Raw genomic sequence first — 13,320 nt, 5'->3', positions numbered from 1 at the left:
AGTAATTCCATCGTAGGCTTGCTGGACGGTGATGGGTTGGATGAGATTTATCATGTAATCGAGTTAGTTTTGTTAGGGTTTGATCCCTAGTATCCATTATGTTCTGAGATTGATGTTGCTATGACTTTGCTATGCCTGATGCTTGTCACTAGGGCCCGAGTGCCATGATTTCAGATCTGAACCTATTATGTTTTCATGAATATATGTGAGTTCTTGATCCTATCTTGCAAGTCTATAGTCACCTACTATGTGTTATGATTCGGCAACCCCGAAGTGACAATAATCGGGACCACTCCCGGTGATGACCGTGGTTTGAGGAGTTCATGTATTCACTATGTGCTAATGTTTTGTTCCGGTTCTCTATTAAAAGGAGGCCTTAATATCCCTAAGTTTCCAATAGGACCCCGCTGCCACGGGAGGGTAGGACAAAAGATGTCATGCAAGTTCTTTTCCATAAGCACGTATGACTATATACGGAATACATGCCTACATTACATTGATGAATTGGAGCTAGTTCTGTGTCACCCAATGTTATGACTGATACATGATGAACCGCATCCGACATAATTATCCATCACTCATCTGATGCCTACGAGTTTTCCATATACTGGTTCTCGCTTATTTACTTTCCCGCTGCTACTGTTACAATCACTACAAAATACCAAAAACATTACTTTTGTTGTCTTTACTTTTGTTGCCGTTACCACTACTATCATATTACTTTGCTACTAAACACTTTGCTGCAGATACTAAGTTTCCAAGTGCAGTTGAATTGACAACTCAGCTGCTAATACTTGAGAATATTCTTTGGCTCGCATTGTGTCGAATCAATAAATTTGGGTTGAATACTCTACCCTCGAAAGCTGTTGCGATCCCCTATACTTGTGGGTTATCATGGTGCGCCACTTGATGCTCCACCCGCAGCCCCCGAGGTGGAGGACGAGGTGGGCCGAGCGTTCGAGCTCGAGCGTAAGCACAACGTTGTCCACGAGCTCTTCCAGGAGGCGATGGGCGTGATGAACCGCCTTGATGAAGAGCTTGTTGGTGTCAACTCGCGTCTTGAGGCTGAAGGTCTTCGGTTGGTGGAGGAGCAGCGCAAGCTACGAGTGGCCATCAACCTTGGTCGTTATCATCGCGACCTCGAGAATGCGAAGGCTGAGGCGTCCCTCGAGATTGCCAATGAGGCCCGCTCGCGGGCCTTGGAGGAAGCTCACGAGGCCGATCTCCGCCGCAAGGCTGTGGAGGAGCACGCGTGGGAGCTCCAGGCCTGGGGCACGTCCCTTGAGCAACAGGTCAAGGCACGTGGGGCCGTCCTTGCGTCGATGAGGGGGATGGCTGCGGAGGAAGAGGAGGTCCGGCAGCGCGAGGAGACGCTAGCCCTGGAAGCCGTGGAGCGCAGCCTCAAGCTCGAGCAACTGGAGACGAGGGAGCGTCAAGTCGCTCAAGCTGAAGATGCCATCGAGGCCCGCGAGGCCAGAGTCAAGGAGAAGATCAACCGCCGGGTGGCCGTGGTTCGCACAGATCTGGAGGGCAGGTACAACTTGAAGCTGAAGCTCGCCGGTCAAGAAGGTGCGGGCAGGACCGCCGCCCTTAGGCCCAGGTTGGACGAGGCCGGGAGGCGTGCGGAAGCCACAATCGCCGCCCTGGTTACGGCGCAGGCGGACTTGGCCTCCGCCCGCGCCGAGCTGCTTTCCCTACGGAGATGAATTGACGATGTCGAGGTCGTCGCTCAGCAAAACAGGGAGGAAGTGCTTCAACGCCAAACGCTGGAGCGCGAGCATGCTCCTATGCTTCAAGACCTTCGGAACAAGGCTAACACCGCCCTGGGTTATATCTGCGACGAGAACGCACCGACCCCTCACTCAAGTGAGTACGCCAGCCACCTGACCTTCTTCAACAAGGTGGTGACGTGCCTGGAGGCTCAATCTGCCAGAGCTCGGTGGCTCGTGGAGGAGAGGGGTCGTGGCCTGCTTCAGCGCGCCTTCGCCCGTGTCTTCAGCCACCTTCTGAACGCCGCCCCCAACTTCGACTTTGATGCCGCCATTGCCCCTATACCCATGGCCGTCAGGGGCGACCTGGCATGTTGGGTAGAGGACCATGTCGACGCATTGGTCAGGGCCTTCACCTCGGATAACGATGCGGTGGTGGTCATCGCAGACGAAGGTGACGTGGTCAACGGCGGCGGTGGGGGCGTCGCCGACGGCGGCGACGATTCTGACGAAGATGATGACGATGCGAGTGATGCGTCCATGGATGATGCAGCGAGCGATATCTCTGGCTGATCCCATATCCTCCTGTTGTTTTATTATGCACGCAAAACTCGGGCGTGGCCCTTGGAAAACTTGTAAGAGCATTTTGAGAGGGGAAGCCCCTCGTGTAAGCAAATCGCAGTTTTTATTCTCCTATGCGATGTGGGTATGTGTCCTCGTGAGCCCATGAAGCTGGGGGTGAGTTTCCCGACGTGGTTTACCTTAGTCAGCGCCTACTTAGGGTTGGGTCATGAGGCGACGAGTTCCTGAGAATCTTGTGGAGCTTAACGCCCCATTTGAGGGGGGCGCAAGGGGTGAGCACCATGTGTAGTGCTAGCGCATGCTTTGCATGGTCCAGCTCGCGAGGAGCTTTGCGAGGGAAAGGCGATGGACGCGAGTCCCAAACCAAACAAGATCCAGAAGGCGAGAAATGGCTCGAACGAGAAAAGGCACCCCCCGCGCGCATCGATAAAAATTCAGCTTCAACTTAAGTCCAGAATCAGAAAGCAAAGCCACAGAAAGAGAGATCCAAAGCAAAAGGCCGCGTCCGACACCTAGTCTAGTCTTCGGGTCTTCAAGTCTTCTCACCAGCGCGGAGCTAAGTGCTGTTCACTAGGCGTGGGAGGGAGCCCCAGGGCCTGAGGCCGGCGCTCCTGAGACTCCAGGGCGTGTACAACCCCAACTCATTATTACGTGAGAGTGTCACGGGCGGCGAGCTTCACAGGCACCGGGCCTTCTTCACAGGTACCGGCCTTGCTTCATATCGCCAGACGAGGGCCCCGCCTTGCGCCACCCTTGACCTCCTTTGAGCCAACCGAAGACCAGGACGACACAAAGGAGGGAAAGAGGACGCCAGCGATTCCCTCGGCGACCACGGGTCCTCTGCCGGGGGAAGGGTTGTTGAAGCCACCCCGGCAGAGGGCCTACCTCCGGGTGTCCCCTGGTTTCGCGTGCCTTGGGGAGGGGCCTTGCTCCTGGCTCCCTCCCGGCGGCCCCTAGCGTGTCTCCCTTCTTGAAACGGGTGTCGCCGTGCCAGGGTCGTCGATCGTTGCTGCAACCTGATTCATCTGCAGCCCATGGTTAGCATAAGCCTATTCCTGAGAGGTTAGCGGTACCCTATAGTTGCCGTCACCGGCGCGATCGTTGTGGTTCTCCGCTGGCTCTTGGAAGGCCTCGACTCCTAGCGCCCCTTCTCCCCAATCTTCTCCAACGAATGAGCCGATGTCGTCCTCTGGCGCATACCCTTGGTCCATCATGCGGGGCACGTAGGCTTCCGGGGCCGTCACCCCGAACACCTCGTCGTGGTGCCCCATGCTCCATGTTGCTCCGCCCATGATGGCATCCTGGGGGTGATAATATGGCATCCGGCCGGTACCGTGGGGGTGACGCTTGCGCTCGTGCTCGAGGGCGGCATGGGGGGGTTGGAGCCCCCTACGCCGCCGGCCGTACTGATGTTGACGAAGCCCCCAGGCATAGTCGATGGCGCGCAGATGTGGTGAGGCTCGCCGTGCGACTTTGCAGTGGCCTGGGGGGAGTCGATAGCAGAAGGGTTGTGCTCCCGACGCCGCTGCGTCCAGCAACTCAGCAACACGCTCAAGCAGCATGTCTCGGCCGCTCTCCATCATCTTGCATCACAGCAGCTCCCTTGCCACTATGAGTGCTGCCCGCATGTTCTCTTGCTCCCTCCGTGAGTGCGGCGCTGTTGCTGCGGCGTGACTCGCTGCTCTCGCCGCGGCTCGTACTTGCCACGGGGTGAGGGTGGATGATGTCTGGTCGCGCTGTCCACGCCCAGCGGAGCTTGGTGGCGCCCGCGGCGCTTGGGGTGCGGGGTCGAGACCTTCATGGACAGGCGGCGTCGTCCGGGCCGGCCAGGCCGCCCAGCGATCGGATCCGGCCCTTGGGCCGCCAGACATCATAGCCGGTGAACGTCGGAGAGCTGATTGGCGGAGAAGAAGCTCCGGCGCACCCCTACCTGGCGCGCCAAATGTCGGATGTGGGGTTCCGGCAAACCCTTAAGGTTTGAACACTGGGGTGCGCGCGAAGTCTTTCCTTCCTACCGATCTACGCTCTAGCTCGCTAAGATCTTGTGGACGAACTTGACGAACTCGCAACGCAGAAAGACACGGGGTTTATACTGGTTCGGGCCACCATTGTGGTGTAATACCCTACTCTAGTGTGGTGGTGGTGGATTGCCTCTCGGGCTGATGATGAACAATACAAGGGAAGAACAGCCTCCTGAGGTTGAGGTGTTCTTGTGCGTATGGACTTGTAGTGTGTAGATTCCCTCAAGCTAAGATGAGATGCCCTTACTACGGTGGTGGCTAGTCCTATTTATAGAGGCCCTAGTCCTCTTCCCAAATATTGAGCAGGAAGGGAGCCAACAATGGCGGGCTAATTTGAAGGGGCGCAGCTAGTACAAGCCATCCTGACAAAAGGTAGTCTACGCCTGTGAAAGGCTCTGGGGTGACGCCGTCTTGGGCTCCACGATGACCTCCATTTTGCAGTCCATGGTCTTGGTCTTGTTGCACCGAAATGGCAACCTTTGCTTGAGGCCTCGGTACTCTCGCCTGCGCTTGCCTCCTTTGCACCAAAGAGGAAACAAGGACGTTGCGCGCGCTGGCGCCCGCCTGGTGTCAATCGTCATGGCCCACGTCACGAGAGCCTCATGAGGTTCGCCTCACCTCGATATCTCTGCTCCTCGTGAGCCTGCCTGACTAGGCCACTCGGGAGGAGGTCTTGCGTCATCCGCCTCATGAGGCTTGGACCCTCGTGAGGGTCTTGGATGCTTTGTTGATGAAGATGGGCCGTACGGCCTGCTGGCTCAGCCACACCATGGGCCGCAGGCAGGCAGGTCTGGGGACCCCCGTTCCCAGAACACCGATAGTATCCTTACCTGTTGTACTGATCCGAATTTTAATAGTATTGGCGCTCCAGGGACCGTATCTCCACGAGGGCGCCCCCCACACAAGACCGTCGTTCAAAACAAAAAGGGACCGGGAGTACCGTGGAGACCTCACAGTCTTCCAAGAGGTATGTATACTTTAATGCACGCTTGGGCATGAGTCTGGATTATTAAGGGTCTCCCCCTTTTTGTCTTTTAATCTTTTAGGAGGAGTACGCGGCAAATGGTGGGAAAACGCCTGATTAGCCAAATGTCCACTAATCCGGTGCCGGACTCGTCAGCTAGGACACAAGCTGATGCCACGCCCGTTCCGCCTCCTCAAGAGGATTCGGATGACGTGTCGGTCACGGATTCTGAAGTGGAGAGCATGATGAATCATCATCGATTAAAGGAAGCTATGCATGCTCCGGCCTTGTCCGAACAAGAATTCGCCGCACTGAGTTCGACAGATGCATATATCCGAGCCGCTCGAGACGGCCTTGGCGGAGTTATTCAGTTGTTCTCAAAGAATATACAGGTAAAATTTGACACAATTTTTGCATGGTCATATGTCAGTAGCCCCCAAGACTTGAAACGGTGAAGCAAACCGATTTAAGGATCGATAATTTTTGCAGGTTCTGCAAGAAAAGAACACTATGCTGGCTCAGGAGCTGAACACAAATCATACGCAACTGAGTGCAGTCACCGCCGAACTAGCGGATTTGAAAGAGACCGCAATGGGCGTGTCTAGGGAGAGAAAACTTGAAGAGGAAAAGGACAAACAGTCCGAAGAGATAGAGAGATTGAAGGCTCAACTAACAACCGCTCAGAAGGAAAATGAAAAATCTGAAGGGTGGCATGTTCGGTATGTCTTCCCCTCTTATTTAGGACCACCATAGGTACTCACGTTTAGTCCATAATGCGGAATATCATGAATTTGTTGTGGCAGGTCTGTTAACTGGTCGACCAGAGGAGCAAGTGTCCGGGTTTCAAGGCGACGTGCTAAAGGAGTTGTCCGTCATGCATGCTCAGGCCCGGAAAAACATGAGGAGTATGGTGAAGGTGTTATGGCCATATGATACCCCTCCAGAAAGTATGGAAGGCCTGGCAAACCTGTTCAAAGGTGCTCGGTGCCGGTTCGAGCTATGGAAGACGTCTGCCTGCCGTGAAGGCGCACGAGAAGCATGGTCCATGGTGAAGACACGCTTCTCGAAACTGGATCCGAATCATATGGCCCGAGTAGGACCGCAGGGACCAGGTAGGAAGGAAATCCCTTTAAATTTAGTCTATGATCAAGTAATTATCGGTGCAAAATATTCGCAGGAAGACTGCAGATTAGACAGCCTTGTAGACGGCATAGAGAAGGAATGTGTTTTTAACTTAATGTATCAATGTACATTTATGATCAACCTTTGATTTGATCCGAACATGTGAGATGATTTTGTCATCGCAGGCTATCGGCTTTAACCTCTAGACCAATATTGGTGGAGTGTTTCCGGATATGTAGGACAAAAGGAAGTATCCTTCCGGAAACCAGGCAACCCAGTCATTGTGCACGAACAGACAAAAAATTCGAGTTCGGGATGTATGTTATATTACGTATGTAAGAAACATCTTCCAAGGAAAATATTTCTGTTAAAGGTTCCTTTCCTTGGGTCGGCATGTTTTGATTACACGTGCCGGGGAATGTGGTCTGTACTACGGAAAACCCGTCTTGAAGTTCTTAGAGATGATTGCAATACAACAACAATCTGTCGTTTTAGTGCCGACCAATTATTCCCTTAAGAACGCTAGCTTTCGGCTTCAGTCATCTGAGGTACATGTCCGGATGACCCGGTTGTAACAATCGCAGAGGTGCTCCCTTTATGCCCTAGCCGAACAATCGGGAACGTAGGGCATAAGCATAGGAGCGAGGTAACCCCGCTTGGCAAAAAACTTAAGTCATAGAGGTGCATATAATGGCAAGAAAGGATGTATATCCGCAAACGACACGTGTATTGTGAGCTCTAGGCTTAATATAATAATAAGCTTCTACTTACAGAAGCCCCCAGTCGTGGCGGGGTGTATACATTTAAGGATGCATACCCCTCAAGTGTTCGTCCTACTGAACACACCATGGGAAACGTATAAAAACGAAAAAAGGAAAATTTTGAAAAGGAGACAAAAGAACGAATAAGAAGCATGGACGTACTTATGCGTAGAATCTTCGGAGCCGGGCAGCGTTCCAAGGGTTCGACTCTAAGCGATTATCCGATGCATTGCGAAGGCGGTAGGCTCCTCCTGTCAGAACTTCATCTATAATGAAGGGACCTTCCCATTTTGGTTTGAGTTTGTCCCTTTTCTTCTCTAGGAGGCGTAAAACGAGATCACCGACATTGTAAGTCTTTGCCTGCACTTCTCTGATTTGGTATCTTCGAGCTTGTTGTTGATAGAATGCGGAAGGGCTTTTGCGACATCGCACTCCTCCTCTAGGCCATCTAAGTCGTCCTACCGATCGAGCTCGGACTCTCTCTCTCTCTTCATACATGCGCACTCGAGGTGAATCATGAATAATGTCGCAGGGCAAGACAGCCCCTGTGTCGTACACCATGAAGAATGGTGTGTATCCGATTGCGCGGTTGGGCATGGTCTATAGCCCCAGAGTACGGAATTGACTTCCTTGACCCAGTGTTTATCTGACTCCTTTAGGGATCGCACTAGTCTGGGTTCGATGCCGCTCATTATCAGGCCATTGGCCCGCTCGACTTGACCATTTGTTTGAGGGTGATATACGGAGGCGTAATTGAGCTTGATGCCCAGGTTAGCACACCAATTTTTTACCTCGTCGGCTGTGAAGTTAGAGCAGTTGTTAGTAATAATGTTGTGCGGGACACCATAATGGTGTACGACACCGGATATAAAGTCTATCACCGGTCCAGCTTCAGTTGTTTTTACTGGTTTGGCCTCTATTCACTTAGTGAATTTATCCACCATGACCAGTGAATATTTCTTCTTATGGCTTCCCCCTTTAATGGGTCCGACCATGTCTAGCCCCCAGACCGCAAAAGGCCAGGTAATGGGGATAGTTCTTAGGGCAGTGGGAGGCATATGGCTTTGATTGGCGAAGAGCTGGCATCCTATACATCGCTATACAAGGGCATGTGCATCTGCTTGGGCCATGGGCCAGAAGAAGCCTGTATGGAAGGCTTTGCTTACAAGGGCCCGAGCTGCGGCGTGATGGCCGCTGAGGCCAGCATGTATTTCGGCGAGGGCTGCTGCCCCTCCTCTTCGGTTATACATCTTTGAAGAACTCCAGTAGTGCTTTTCTTGTAGAGTTCTCCTTCGTGAACTTTGTAGGCCTTGGAGCGACGAACTATTGGACGGGCCTTGTTCTGATCATTAGGGAGCTCCTGCCTATTAAGGTAGGCCAAGAAGGGTTCGGTCCATGGAGCAATAACTGCCATGATTACATGAGTGAAAGGCGTTGGCTCAGTGCCCGAGCCCCTGATGATATCTGAATCGCGTTCGGCGTCCGGGGGTGTGATCGGCGCCAGACTGGTATTTCTGCTCTTGCCTTGCCATACCATAGATGGCTTGAAAAGCCTTTCCAAAAAGGTGTTAGGCAGGACGGGGTCGCGTTTAGCGCCCATTTGAGCAAGGATTTCTGCTTCTTGATTACTATCTTGAGCCACATGATGAAACTCAAGCCCCTCAAATTGAGCTGATATTCTAAGTAAGGCATTGCGATAGGCCGCCATCTTTGTATCTTTTGCGTTGAATTCTCCATTTATTTGAGATATCGCGAGGTTCGAATCCCCGCGCACCTCAAGTTGTTGTATGCCCATAGAAACGGCCATCCGGAGTCCATGCAGGAGCGCTTCATATTCGACCGTGTTATTGGAGTCCGTGTACATGATTTGTAATACATAAAGGACTGTGTCCCCTGTAGGGGATGTTAGGATGACACCAGCCCCCAATCTGGCTAACATTTTGGAGCCATCGAAGTACATCACCCAGTTGGATTATGTGTTGTACTCTTTAGGGAGTTTGGCTTCTGTCCATTCAGCGACAAAGTCGGCCAACACCTGAGATTTAATAGCTCAGCGTGGCTTGTATGTTATTTCAAATGGCAAGAGCTCGATAGCCCATCTGGCAATGCGGCTGGTGGCGTATCGATTGTTTATGATGTCATTGAGTGGCACTTCAGAGGCCACCGTGATCGAGCACTTTTGAAAGTAGTGCCGCAGCTTTCGAGATGCCATGAAGACCGCATACACTATCTTTTGATAATGCGGTTATAGGGATTTGCATGGTATAAGGACCGCCGATACATAGTATACTGGCTTCTGGAGTGGGAATTTGTGTCCCTCTTCCTCTCGTTCGACAACGAGCACAACGCTCACTAACTGGTGAGTTGCTGATATGTACAGTAGCATAGGTTCGCCAACGTTTGGTGCGGCAAGGATTGGGTTGTTTGCTAACAAAGTTTTTATTTCTTCCAACCCGGCCGTTGCCGCATCCGTCCACTCAAAGTGATCGGTACATCGGAGCAGGCGATAAAGTGGTAGTGTCTTTTCTCCCAATCTGGAGATAAAGCGGCTCAAGGCTGCCATGCACCCAGCTAGCTTTTGGACCTACTTTAGGTCTGCTGGTGTTGCCAATTGCGACAAGGCTTGGATTTTGGCTGGATTTGCTTCGATTCCTCTATTGGAAACAATGAACCCGAGCAGCTTTTCGGCCGGGATGCCAAAAACGCATTTTTCCGGATTGAGTCGTATGTCATATGTTCGGAAGTTGTCGAATATGAGGCGCAAGTCATCCACCAATGCTTCGACATGTTTAGTTTTGATGACTACATCATCTACATATGCCTCCGCCGTCTTGACAATTTGTTTTTCCAGGCATTTTTGAATCATGCGTTGGTAGGTGGCGCCGGTGTTTTTGAGTCCGAAAGGCATAGTGTTGAAGCAGAAAGGCCTGTATGGAGTGATGAATGCCGTTGCGGCTTGATCGGATTCCCTCATCTTAATTTGATGGTATCCGGAGTATGCATCGAGGAAGCACAGTGAATTGTGTCATGTAGTTGCATCAATGATTTGGTCAATGCGGGGCAATGGGAAGGGGTCCTTAGGGCAGGCCTTGTTTAGGTCTTTGAAATCAACACAAAGGCACCAGGATTTATCCTTCTTTGGCACCATGACCAGGTTTGCTAGCTAGTCCGGGTGTTTGATCTCTTTGATGAACCCAGCTTCAAGTAGTTTGGATAGCTCCTCCCCCATGGCTTGTTGCTTGGGTTCAGAAAATTGTCGCTTCGTTTGCTTGACTGGTTTAAAGCCTTTTATTATATTGAGGCTGTGTTCGGCCAGTCTGCATGGGATTCCTGGCATATCCGAAGGATGCCAGGCAAAGATGTCCCAATTTTCACGCAAAAACTCTCTTAAAGCGGCGTCGATCGTTGGATCCAGTTGTGCTCCAATGGCTGTAGTTTTATTAGGATCCGTTGGGTGTACTTGAAATTTAACTATTTCGTCTGCTGGTTTAAAGGAAGTGGATTTGGGCCTCTTGTCGAGGATTACATCGTCCTTGTCCACTGTAGAGTGCAGAGTGGTCAGTTCCTCGGCCGCAAGGGCCTTGGATAGTGCCTCGAGGGCTAGGGATGCGGTTTTGTTTTCAGCACGAAGTGCTATATCCGGATCACTGGTGATAGTGATAACTCCGTTGGGCCCTAGCATTTTGAGCTTCATGTACCCGTAATGGGGTATGGCTTGAAAGCGCAGAATGCTTCTCGCCCTAACAGGGCATGATATCTGATGTGGAAAGGTGCCATGTGGAAGAGCAACTCTTCGGACCTATAGTTCTCCGGCGTGCCGAATACGACGTCGAGTTTGATCCTCCCCGAGCTTATTGCTTCTCAACTGGGGATGATGCCTCGGAAAGTGGTGCCACTTTGCTTAATGAGACTTTTGTCCATCTGCATTTTTGGAGCGTATATTCCCAGATGAGGTTTAATTCGCTGCCACCGTCCATGAGTACTTTGGTGAGCCGAAAGCCATCTACTATTGGGTTTAAGACCAAAGCGGTTGGTGCTCAGACTGATTTGTCCCTTGGCTCATCATCGGCGGTGAAGGTTATCGCCATGTCATTCCAAGGATTTACTGCGGCTACCTGGTTGACTTCGGCAAGGTCGTGCAATGCCCTCTTGCGCCAGTTGTTGGAAGAGAAGGTCTCAAAGACCGTAAAAATGTTGAGATCGGCATCTTCCGAAGAGTGCCTCTCTGAAGGAATGCTGGTGAGGATGGCCTCACCGCTCTTAGCCACCTACCGGAGTACCCAACATGCCCGAAGGCTATGTGTTGGTTCGGTATTCGGCATTGTGTGTATTTGACAAGGTTTATCGAGCAGGTCGTCAAGGACAGTTATGTGTCTCGTAAAGGGCTTCACTTTTTTGTCCATGGGATGATGATCAGGTGCCTTGTAAGGGTGCATCCTTTTTGTCCGTACGGTGGGCTGCTTGAAGGCAGGAGGTTCCCACCGAGCTATTTGTGCCTTCCAGGTGCTTTCCATTGCACTGTACTTATGTATGATGTGTGCCAGATCTGCAAAGTGCAGTATGCGGCGGCGGTTGAGGGCGTTAAGGATTCCCTTGCCCGTACAATTGCGGCAAAATATTGAAAACGCGTCGTCGTCACGGCAGTCCTTGATCTTGTTTTTGACAAGGAGGAACCTAGCCCAAAAGTGGTGGACTGTTTCCTTAGGTTGCTGCCACACGTACATTAGGTCGCATACATCTGGAGGACTTGAATTGTTTGGGGAATATTGCGTGTGGTGGGTGGGCGGGCTAAAATCCGAATCCTGACCCATTATTGCATCTGGAGTTTGAAGAATTTGCGAAGTCATCGACCCAGGGTCCGGAGCGTCCTGGCGGTCTTTGGGCTCAACGCCCGGTTCTATGTTCGGAAGATGGGTATACGACTCGTAGAACTCGGAAATCCGAACATAGCTTGTTCTTAACTTAGGGGGAGAAGTATCATCGGCGTGTTCCTCCATGACCGCTACTAGATGGGTGATCGGCGGGGACTCGATTTCCCTCTGATCGGGTTTAAGCCCAATCCGATCATAGTCTGTTGCTACTCCCAGGGCGGTGATGCGATCAAGTAGCTCGTTTAGGGACGATACATCTGCTGGATCCATCTTTTTGGGGTGTTCAAGGCCGATGCGAAGACGATGTTTAGCGATCTTGAGGGCTGCCCTTGGCTTAAAGGCCGCACGCGCGCCCATGGTGAAACCGCCGAGTTGGAGGAGCTGTCCCGGAGCTAGGGTCTCTCCAGAGGTAATGTTGTCGTTAATGACAAGGCGAGCCATCGATCCCACCGTCGACGGCACAGTGGAACTCTCAATGAAAGCACCAATGTCGGTGTCAAAACCGGCCGATCTCGGGTAGGGGGTCCCGAACTATGCGTCTAGGGATCGAAGGTAACAGGAGACAAGGGGGACACGATGTTTACCCAGGTTCGGGCCCTCTTAATGGAGGTAAAACCCTATGTCATGCTTGATTGTATTTGATGAGTATAGGGGTTACAAGAGTTGATCTACCTCGAGATCATAATAGCTAAACCCTAGATGTCTAGCCTATATGATTTGTGTTAGCCTCTACGGACCAAACTCTCCGGTTTATATAGACACCGGAGGGGCCTAGTGTTGTATAGAGTCGGTTTACAGAGAAAGGAGACTACACATCCGGGCGTTTAGCTTGCCATCCACGCAAAGGAGAGTCCCACCCAGACACGGGGGAAGGTCTTCTATCTTGTATCTTCATGGGCCATCAGTCCGGCCCATGCTACACAGCTCGGACACCCGAGGACCCCATAATCTAGGACTCCCTCACTTGGGATACCATAATCCAAGTGTTGGAGTGTGAGATAGATATCTAAGAATATGTTTTACAGCCTTATGGTGTGATTCCTTTGGTGTAGCTTGAAAATGGGCACACATGCAAACACTAAGCATAATATCTGGCCTAGATACATGTAGATACAATAAAGAGCCAATCATGGAGTGGTATACCTTTTGATTGAAGTCTTTACCATTTTCATCGGTGCATAGATGGCCATTAGTGGGCATAGGGATTTTGACGCCTTTGCAATCTTGCATGCGAATTTCCTAAGTACATCCTTGAGGTATTTCTCTTGAGAAATTAAGATGCCATTGCTT

Source organism: Triticum aestivum, chromosome 5A (assembly GCF_018294505.1).
Source record: "Triticum aestivum cultivar Chinese Spring chromosome 5A, IWGSC CS RefSeq v2.1, whole genome shotgun sequence".
In the NCBI taxonomy this organism is placed as follows: Eukaryota; Viridiplantae; Streptophyta; class Magnoliopsida; order Poales; family Poaceae; genus Triticum; species Triticum aestivum.
Note: the sequence above shows the minus strand (reverse complement) of the source record.